This window comes from Anomaloglossus baeobatrachus, chromosome 3 (genome assembly GCF_048569485.1).
Source record: "Anomaloglossus baeobatrachus isolate aAnoBae1 chromosome 3, aAnoBae1.hap1, whole genome shotgun sequence".
Classification (NCBI taxonomy): domain Eukaryota; kingdom Metazoa; phylum Chordata; class Amphibia; order Anura; family Aromobatidae; genus Anomaloglossus; species Anomaloglossus baeobatrachus.
The window spans coordinates 256,714,801-256,725,884 of NC_134355.1; positions in this window are offsets into that span (position 1 = coordinate 256,714,801).

Consider the following 11,084-nt stretch of genomic DNA (forward strand, 5'->3'; position numbering starts at 1 on the left):
CGCACATCTTTTCAATATCTGTCATAAGCTCCATTCATGGAGTCTGTAGGTTTCATCATCTGTTGACAATCAACTTTTTGGGCCTCACCAACCACAGACACTGATCAGAGAGGTGACTGTTTTCCTTCACCTTAGATCTCCTAGTTAACCCCTTCACCACCAATTTTTTTTCATTTTCGTTTTTTCAGTCCCCTTCTTCCAAGAGCCATAATGTTTTTATTTTTCCATCAATATAGCCATATGAGGCTTGTTTTTTGTGGGACGAGTTGTACTTTTGAATGACACCATTCATTCTGCCCCATATTGTACTGGAAAACGGGAAAAAAAACATGTGCCGTGAAATTGCAAAAAAAAGTGCAATTTCATGATTGGTTTTTGGACGTTTTAGTTACCATGTTCAAAACTAACCTGGTACCTTATTCTCCAGGTCAGTACAAGTTCGTACATACCAAACATGTATAATTTTACCTTTATGTAAGTTGTAAAGAAAAAATGAGCCGAGATTGGCTGCCGCTCCTATGCTATGGAGCCTTGTTCTGAGCCTCGTTCTGAGCCTGCATAGCCTTTGATCTATGTAATTGTAGTTTTTTTCTATTTATTTATTGTCCTATAAGCTCCACAGGGTGCAATTATATTATGTCTGTCGCTCTGTCTGTCTATTTCTAGATATGATTTACCTCTATAGATCTGAGAGAAAAAAAAGAGTCTCTCTTCTCCAATGATTAATATAAAAGCTCTTTGTTGGCATATCAATTCAAAGGAATATACATATTAAAACAATTTAAAAAGAAATAATATGGGAATGTGTAGGATGCAAAAAACAGACCCAGGACATTTTCTGATTCAAGCCGTAACATTGGTTATATAAATAACATTTAAATAATGCATGGTAGTGTGTACAGGGTCAATAGGTGTATTGCAAATATAAAAATGGCTATTTTTGAGTACATACATTATGCTATACTATAACATACTGTTGATTCAGACAAACAAAGTGTTCATTGCTACAAAAACCTTGTGTATCCTTAGGGGTACTTCTCACATAGCGAGATCGCTGCTGAGTCATGGTTTTTGTGATGCACCAGTGACCTCATTAGCGATCTCGCTGTGTGTGACACTGAGCAGCAATCTGGCCCCTGCTGTGAAATCGCTGCTCGTTACACACAGTGCTGGTTCAATTTTTGGATGTTGCTCTTCCGCTGTGAAGCACACATCGCTGTGTTTGACAGCGAGAGAGCAACGATCTGAATGTGCAGGGAGCCAGCGTCTGGAAGCTGCGGACACTGGTAACCATGGTACACATCGGGTAACTAAGAGAAGCGCTTAGCTTGGTTACCCGATATTTTCCTTGGTTACCAGCGTCCGCCGCTCTCAGGCTGCCAGTGCCGGTTCCCTGCACACGTAGCCAGAGTGCACATCGGGTAAATAAGCAAAGCGGTTTGCTTATTCACCCGATGTGTACTCTGGCTACGAGTGCAGGGAGCCAGCGCTAAGCGGTGTGCGCTGGTAACCAAGGTAAATATCGGGTAACCAAGCAAAGTATTTTGCTTAGTTACCCGATATTTACCTTAGTTACAAAGCGCCGCATCGCTTCCACGCGTCGCTGGGGGCTGGGGGCTGGTCGCTGGTGAGATCTGCCTGATTGACAGCTCACCAGCGACCATGCAGCGATGCACCAGCGATCCTGACCAGTACGTCGTTTAGTGAGACAGTACCCTTAATGTTTTTGTGTGTTTGCTTTATGTACACAAGACAAAACAATGACTGATCTTGGGGAGAGCAGCCAGAAAAAACACGGCCGGCAGCCAGCGAAGCGCTCAACACAGTGAAATCCTAAGTGCATTGCCCCCTGGGAAATATGCAAATCAAAACGGTCCGTGGAGCCACTGTTAGAAGTCTCAACACGGAAAATAGCCAGATATGCCTCCGAGAAGGACCTAGCCAAGGAGTGGCTCTTTTTCAGAGACCACCATAACCACCATATTAAGTGGCCCTTTTAGTCAAAGTCCAGCTCTTGACGAGTTTAAAGATATGACCAGGGATATACCAAGGCCAGGTATCCATCCACCTAGGATTTTACTGTAGACCAATTCACAAAAAAAGGGATCAGAAACAGTCTGTAAAATAAATAATCTTTATTGTAATATATATATTAAAATTAAAAGGTGAGGTGCAATAATAGAAAAGGTACCAGAGCAGCAAAAAGCTATATAAATGCCGATTACAAGGAAGCCTACAGAAAAAAAAACAAAATACAAGTACATAAGTAAATCCCACATAGATATATATATATATATATAAGCATAATAGCATATGAATCACTGTAATAAGGGGTGAAACACTGTGGCAGGCATAAGCTAGTCCAAACGGCACTTACTTACTGCTGGAATGGTGCCAAGTCCCATCCAAAGTGCGTTTCAGCGATAGTCTTCATCAGGGGGGCCTTGGCCAGAATCCTACTCCACACTGATGAGGGGCAATACTCCAAAACAGCTGTCTGTTGATGGATACCTGGCCTTGGTATATCACTGGTCATATCTTTAAACTCATCAAGAGCTGGATATTGACTAAAAGGGCCACTTAATATGGTGGTTTTGGTGGTCTCCTAAAAAAAGCCACTCCTTGGCTAGGTCCTTCTCGGAGGGATATCTGGCTATTTTCCGTGTCGAAACTACTAACAGAGGCTCCACGGAACCTTTTTGATATTCATATTTCCCAGGGGGCAGTGCACCTAGTATTTCACTGTGTTGAGCGCCTTCGCTGGCTGCCGGCAGTGTTTTCTCTGGCTGGTCTCCGCGAGATCAGTGATTGTTTTGTCTTGCTGGTCTACTAGGCATTGCTCCCACCTGGCAAAAATCCTACTCCACACTGATGAGGGGCAATACCCCAAAACAGCTGTCTGTAGATGGATACCTGGCCTTGGTATATCCCTGGTCATATTTTTTAAACTTGTCAAGCGCTGGATATTGATTAAAAGGGCCACTTAATATGCTGGTTATGGTGGTCTCCTAAAAAGAGCCACTCCTTGGCTAGGTCCTTCTCGGAGGGATATCTGGCCATTTTCCGTGTCGAAACTCCTAACAGAGGCTCCATGGACCTTTTTGATTTGCTTTATATACACAGACAGACAATATATCCATTGTACAGAAACTTTGTAATTTACCTAGCTCAAATATCTGATGTGTATTCTTAGGAGATTTGAATTGTGTGGATTTATTGCCCCATTATCTGATGTGTGTTCTAGCTCTGATTCATCTACGCCCAAAGATTGGCCATTGGAAGGCATGTATCAATAAGACTACAACACATTAACTCTAAGGCTTGTAATTTTTATGCAAGCCTCTATTTAAGATCAGATGAAATATAGCAAAGACAGAAGCTCATGTACCCGCACCGAGATGTCCAGTCAGAGTTGGAATTTCCAGGAGTTCTGTCTATGTCATGCTTCTCTGACTTCCAGACAGATGATGTTCAAAAGCTTCTTGGTGATGTAAGTATTTCACTGTACTTAACTTTTGTATGTTGAATATACAAAAGTGTTCGCAATATCATACTTTTCCTTTAAGTTTGTATTTCATATTAACCTTTATAATAACATTACTTAATTGCCTTCTTTAAAGCCGTATCTGAACCATAGTGTAGCGCCCCTGAGACTGGGTGCTACAGGGTATTGTATTTTATATATGTATTCTTATGTATCTTATAATATCCATCCAGACAGGCAGAAGTTAACTTGGTTAGTTTCGTTTTTGCTCAAACAGCCTCACACACACTGGCAGGAAGGAGTTAAAAAGCTTTTGGCTATGTTCACACTAGAAAAATGATTTTTCTTAAGAAATTTCTTAAGAAATTTCACAAGAGTGAAGGATTAGTGCACCTGCGTTAAAAAACGCACCAAAAACGCACCTGCGTTTTTGCCGCGTTTTTGGTGCGTTTTTGGTGCGTTTTTACCGCTGGTTGCTCCCTGTGTTATTGTGCCAATTATCTATGGCAAATAACGCAGTTAGCTGCAGAAAAGAAGTGACATGCTCATTCTTTTTCTTAAGAAAATCTACTGAAAGAAGGAAAAAACGCAGTGTGCGCACAGCTAATTTTTTTTGCCATAGGTTTGGCTGGGGAATGTCTGCAGAAGGTTACAAGAATATCTCAAGAAATTTCTGATGCAAAAACGGACCAAAAACGCAGGTAAAAAACGCAGTGTGTGAACACAGCCTTTCAGCACGTAGTTGAGCCTGCATGACTCATCTCCTAATGCGCAGGTGCTTCACACAGGCCAGTTCCCATGACAACCTGATGGGAGGGGGGACCTGAATGTGAAGTGCAGAGCAGACTGAGGTTTTAGTCAGAACGCCTTGGGACAGCAGAGAGAGTGGAAGTACACATTTGCAGCTCCCCATGAGGGCTCTCCCTCTCAGGGAGGCAGACAGAGGAACCACCAAGTCCAGAGCGGTTCATACACACTTTCCTTAACTGGGTCTGGGCGAGTGGATGGCTGAGGACCCCTAAGCTGAGAGAGCAGACAGCACCAGTTAGGAGGCTCCTGGTCCATTAGCTGGCAGAGCCCTGGAATGGGAGAGGTGGCTAGCCGGGATGAAGTACAGAGCCCTGCAGCTTCGGGTGGCAGAGTAATGGGTCCCAAGAGTTCCAGTCAGAGGAGGGGACCACCACATGAGCGCACAGGGGTAGAAGGCCCACAGGCTGCTCTGTAGGACTTAACCTCTGCCCTGCCTGGGAATGAATGGAGTCATTGCAGAATATGAAAGAACTGTGAGTCAACAAGATCTGAAACCTGCAACCGAGTGACTCTGACTCTGTTTTTTGTCGCCTTGTGATCTGGCGATTCCCAGTTCCCCATTCTCCCTTCCGGGGGCTGCTCCACCTGTGGGGAGCGATATCATCCTGGCTGCACCCCAACATCTTCCCCGGCGAGGTACCCTGCAGCAGCGGCCTTATCCCTGGCTGCACTCCACAGGTGGCGTAGTCAACATCATCCGTTCCACTCCTGGAGGAGGAAAGGTCGGAGGAAGGGTCCGCAGCAGAGGAGGCCGGGACCCCAGTCACCACCATAACCGGTGACTACCTCTCCAGGACAATCCTTGCAAGCCCCCCCTTTTACTGTGTACCACAGGGCCACGGGACCGGGTCAGGCCACGACTTCTACAAACCACTGGCCTGGCGACGGGTAAACAAGGTACGGAGGTAAGCTCCTATCTTGAGCTCCGTGGGGTGTCACAGTAGTACTAAATAATTTGGCAAAACATTTGGCGTAGTCGGCAGGATACGCAGAAGGCTTTGAAGTTATTTTTGATACAATGTGATATTGCATAAAACATGCATCTTTTTAAGAAAAAAGTGGTTGTGAGTGAATGCATTGAGATTTCAGGTTGGGAACAGACGCCCTATGATATTTTGCAACCAAGTGGTCACACAGTGTTGGTTTGAGTGAACCATAAGACAAATGTTTGAAAAATGTTGAACCTGTTGATGTGGTTGAATGCTTGCAGAAAGTACAAGTGGAAAAAAGTAAAAAACTGGGCGCTGATGTGACACCCTGGGCAAGCCAGGGGTCACAGGTCATCACACCACCACACCCTACATCCCAGTTAGGAACACCAAAGCTACTCAAATCCTTGTTGCCTTCCTCCAGGGGCTGACGTTCACACCAGGGGGTGGGCCAGGCGGTTGGCTCCGCCCACCGAGGAGTACACAGCCCTGGAGGCGGGAGGAACCAGGCAGTGCAGTTCAGGGAAGTGAAATAGAAGGAAGTGGTAAAGGAGCTAAGTGGAAGTGAAGTAGGAGTGGAGCAAAGAAGAAAAGGAACAAAAGGGAGCGTAGAAAGGCCTGAAGTGAGTCCAGCTAAGTGCAGAACAGGTCAGCAAGGTCAGCAACAGCGGTGATCGTCTGGAGGGGGACTGCTCGGAGGTTGCTGGAAGGACCGCGGTCGAGTAGTGGCCCGGCGGTCTGGAGCAGTATACGAAGGACAGTCAGCACCAGGGCAGGGGCCTCTCGGACCCCGGCAAGGCTAGGAGTCGCCATAATTTGCCGAATCCGTCAGTGAAGGGGACGTCGATCCCCCAACAACCAAGTCCCGACTGAAGGCAAAAGTCCAACCATTAAGGAGGAACACCGCCACCGCCAGGGCACCAGTTCCTCAGGGCCAGCGTCTGCGGGCAAAGTAGGGCTCCTCCGGCCCATATCCAAGCCGGGGTGCGGGTTACCGGTGGGAACCCATCGCTATCAACTTAGAAACATCGGGTGCAGGTCAGAGGGACATCACCGTTACCTGCTGGGAGAGCAAGTGCAGACGTCCGTGGGAACCGTCTTTCCAGCCGTGTGGTTTACCGTAAAACTGTGTCAACGTCTCAGGCTGAGTGAGTACCACAGTGCCGCAAGGCACAGCGCTGCCCCCGCGTCCCTGCGCCCACCAGGCCCTGCACCTCCCTCACCATCACTGGGCCCCGGGATCACCAACCCCTACCCACGGAGGGGCAACACAACACCTGGCTGCTCCGCATCACCACTCCCGGGATCCCCATATTGAGCAGTGGTGGTGCTACAAATCACCACAACCGTGGGTGGCGTCACGGACAATAAACAACCCCCACACCCAAAAACAACCCCCTCTCACTCACGGGCGAGGAGCGCCGCTAGAGTCCCCGGGATCCGGCCCACCGCTTGAGCCACCGAGCAGCAGCAGGGCGCAGCAGCCGCGGCAGCCGGACCCGAGCAGCAGTGGGAGAGCGCGGCGTCCCCTCCTCCGCCCGCGACAACTTGGCATCACGAACAGGATCTTACCGCTCTGCCGTTGGGTAGAGGTGCGCCTTGTGACCGTCGGAGGTATCTGGCTGAAAATTTCCAGAAGTCGCCATCTTTGGCGCGAAAAGTTCCCGCTCGAGCGTCTTCTCGAGTAGCAGAGGCGCGAAGGCCAAAACTCCGCCCCAATAGAGGAGTGGCCAAAAAGAAGCTAAGGGGGACGCGATGGCGGCTGGCGGCATGTAACCGCAGCTATAAAAGCAGAGACGCCAGGACTCTGCAGCAATATCGGGTTCCTGGAAGACACGATTGCCGAGATGTCCGCTCCAGTCAATAACAGCGAGACCCCCGCGCCCGGCACGGCGACGTGGTTGAGGGACCGGACCGTCCCGCTGAGTAATCGTCTGCAGGCCCATATGCAACTCCTCCTGGAGGAGTGGGAGATCGACATGGCGGATGTGGTGGCTGCTATGTGGAGACGCGAGGCAGAAGAGGATTTGGAGGAGCGGGTAAGCGACCCACGCCCCTGTATTCCTGAGGGATCGGCCATTGGAGCTGAGGGGCCCGGCCGGCTTCCGCTCACCCTGCCTCTCTCCCTGCTACCCGTGATGGCTACTGCCGCTCCGCCATTAGGCCCACTACCTACCCAATTGGTAGCGATACCCTGCCCAGCCGCTCCGGCGGACCAGCCGGCTGCAGACGTCCGGGATGTCCCTGAAGTACACCAGGGGGAACCGCTAGGACCACGGTCCCATAACAGCATGGTGCCAGAAGTCCCGGCAGTGACTGTGCCAGACTCTGAGCCTGGAACCGTGGCCTGGATGAAGGCCCGGGTGATTCAATTCCACCAGCGTCAGCAGGATCAGATCTTCCGGATGATGGAGCAGTGGACCAACGAGGTGGAGGAGCTGATTACAACTGCCCCGATGTACGGAGGGGAAATTGATGTAGCAGAGTCGACTGGTGACCCACGTCCCTATGTCCTACCAGGACCGGCCGCTGCGGCTGAGGGGCCCGGCCTAGTCTCGGCCTATGCATCACCCTTGCCGTTACTTATGGGGCGCCTTAGTGTAAGCTCGCCTAATCTGCTGCTCCGTGCTACCGCGGAAGGGTCTGAAATGCTGGATGCTGGGGGCCAGGAAGCTGCGACAGCTGGCGGCAACCCGCCTGACGCAGGAACACGAGATGACGACTCCGGCCCTAGTCCCGGGTCTGCTGCTGAGTTTGAAGAGGCAAGTGAACGTTCCCGCTATGTAGGAGACCCCATGGTTGTCCATACCCCGTGTACCGGTGGAAATGGGTACCAGGTGCCCCTGTCACCGCAGGCATGTCAGTGCATGTTTGATGTGCTGGTGGCAGAGGATGGGTCCGCCTCAGCAGAAAAGTATGAGTAAGGGCAGCGGAGCACCGTTGTCCAGTCCCCGTTGGGACCACCTTTGTGTTTGTTGAAAGTGATGAAAAATGATGATTACCGAGTACTTCACCTGATTCTTTGTGATTGAACCAGCTGGAACCGGCACCGTTGTCCCCGTGGGGACCGTTTAAAAGGTTTGCATGGGAACTATCCATGGACAAGCCCGTGAAATTGCAGGGCAACCACAAACGTTAAGTGGCTTGTAAATATGTTGTTTTACCGTAACGTTTTCCGCAGTTGCCGCCTCCAGAGAGGCAGGTTGGAGGGAGGGCCCTCAGCAGAGCAGGCTGGGGCCCAGCCACCAAAGGAACCGGTGGCTACCCTCTGGAGGGGAAGGACAGATCCCGCTCGGGTAACTTGTGCTGGACTGTGGGTCAAGGGGTGCTGCCTGGGCTTTAGGGGCAGCATCAGGGCCAGGTTGCTTGGGTGGGAGAGAGCAGAAACCGTACCAGTAAAACCGTTTAGTAACGTTTACGAAATGTGCCTCCCGTTGTGGGATGATGTTATGCTTTACATGTTATCTTTTTACATTTACAGAAAATAAAACCGGTGTTGGACGGGCAGCCCGCGGACGGTCTGCATTTTGCTAAGGGGGAATGTGACGCCCTGGGCAAGCCAGGGGTCACAGGTCATCACACCACCACACCCTACATCCCAGTTAGGAACACCAAAGCTACTCAAATCCTTGTTGCCTTCCTCCAGGGGCTGACGTTCACACCAGGGGGTGGGCCAGGCGGTTGGCTCCGCCCACCGAGGAGTACACAGCCCTGGAGGCGGGAGGAACCAGGCAGTGCAGTTCAGGGAAGTGAAGTAGAAGGAAGTGGTAAAGGAGCTAAGTGAAAGGGAAGTAGGAGTGGAGCAAAGAAGAAAAGGAACAAAAGGGAGCGTAGAAAGGCCTGAAGTGAGTCCAGCTAAGTGCAGGACAGGTCAGCAAGGTCAGCAACAGCGGTGATCGTCTGGAGGGGGACTGCTCGGAGGTTGCTGGAAGGACCGCGGTCGAGTAGTGGCCCGGCGGTCTGGAGCAGTATACGAAGGACAGTCAGCACCAGGGCAGGGGCCTCTCGGACCCCGGCAAGGCTAGGAGTCGCCATAATTTGCCGAATCCGTCAGTGAAGGGGACGTCGATCCCCCAACAACCAAGTCCCGACTGAAGGCAAAAGTCCAACCATTAAGGAGGAACACTGCCACCGCCAGGGCACCAGTTCCTCAGGGCCAGCGTCTGCGGGCAAAGTAGGGCTCCTCCGGCCCATATCCAAGCCGGGGAGCGGGTTACCGGTGGGAACCCATCGCTACCAACTTAGAAACATCGGGTGCAGGTCAGAGGGACATCACCGTTACCTGCTGGGAGAGCAAGTGCAGCCGTCCGTGGGAACCGTCTTTCCAGCCGTGTGGTTTACCGTAAAACTGTGTCAACGTCTCAGGCTGAGTGAGTACCACAGTGCCGCAAGGCACAGCGCTGCCCCCGCGTCCCTGCGCCCACCAGGCCCTGCACCTCCCTCACCATCACTGGGCCCCGGGATCACCAACCCCTACCCACGGAGGGGCAACACAACACCTGGCTGCTCCGCATCACCACTCCCGGGATCCCCATATTGAGCAGCGGTGGTGCTACAAATCACCACAACCGTGGGTGGCGTCACGGACAATAAACAACCCCCACACCCAAAAACAACCCCCTTTCACTCACGGGCGAGGAGCGCCGCTAGAGTCCCCGGGATCCGGCCCACCGCTTGAGCCACCGAGCAGCAGCAGGCCGCAGCAGCCGCGGCAGCCGGACCTGAGCACAGTGGGATAGCGCGGCGTCCCCTCCTCCGCCCGCGACACTGATGGTAGGCGTGGATGGATCCTGTCGTCTGCATATAGACAACAGCATGTAAAAACATTAAAATTAATACATCTAGTTATCAAATATTTTATAGTAGGACATATAAGTTCACAGTTCTGTTTATGTTGGAGGGCATAGTTTATTAATAAAGTTTTTATAAGGAATACATATTAAAATGTCCATATTGAATATACATAAGTGCTGAGCATGGAAGGATATATATTCTTCTGGAAGCTTCTAGAAGATTATGTCATATGGAACTATGTTCAACTAAAACACCCTATATGGACTGGACAGTTGGTATATAACACACGATGGAGGGGGCTACTGGCTCGCTCCTGCACGTTGTCAGCTGCCCAGAAGGCTCCGAGGCTGCAAGATGAACACATGCTGTCCAGCCTAGGGGGATATCACCCCTTGCTTTGCCATTCAGAACCCAAGGAGAGATGGATGAAGATTTCCCATTGATCAGTATGGACTAAATGAACTCTTTTTACGTAAGCTAACAAAGTATATTATTTTTCCTTTCTGTAACTGAACCTTGGCAACCATTTTTAAATAGATAAAATACATTTATTTTTTACATTTTTGAAGTCCTTTCTTTCATGCGCTTTTACGTATTTGAAGAAAAATATATTTAAGAGTATATTTTTAACACAGCATTAATAAAAAATACGTATGTTAACAAAAGTTGAGGAATTGGAAAGACAATTGTGTGAGTCCCAGACTGGATTGGTTACAGCAGGGGTCTCAAACACGCGGCCCTTCAGGTGGCTTCTTGCGGCCCGCTGGCCCGTGGACCCGGTAAAGATGGCGACCGGTGCAAGAGGCCGCAGCCTCCAGCTATCTATTTCAGTTTACTGTCCCGGCAAAGGCAAAACTGTAAAGTTCTCGCTGCAGAACACAATAACAGCCGCCTGCCAATCAGAGGCAAGCACCTGCTCCATATGACCTCAGATGCTTACCTGTGATTGGCCAGTGGCTGTTGTGCAGTGAGAACTGCTCTGCACGCGCCGGCAGAAAGTTCAGCAGTGACAGGCAGGAGCTGTGATCATTATCGGGTCCACATGTCTGCGTGCTGCTGAGCCGACG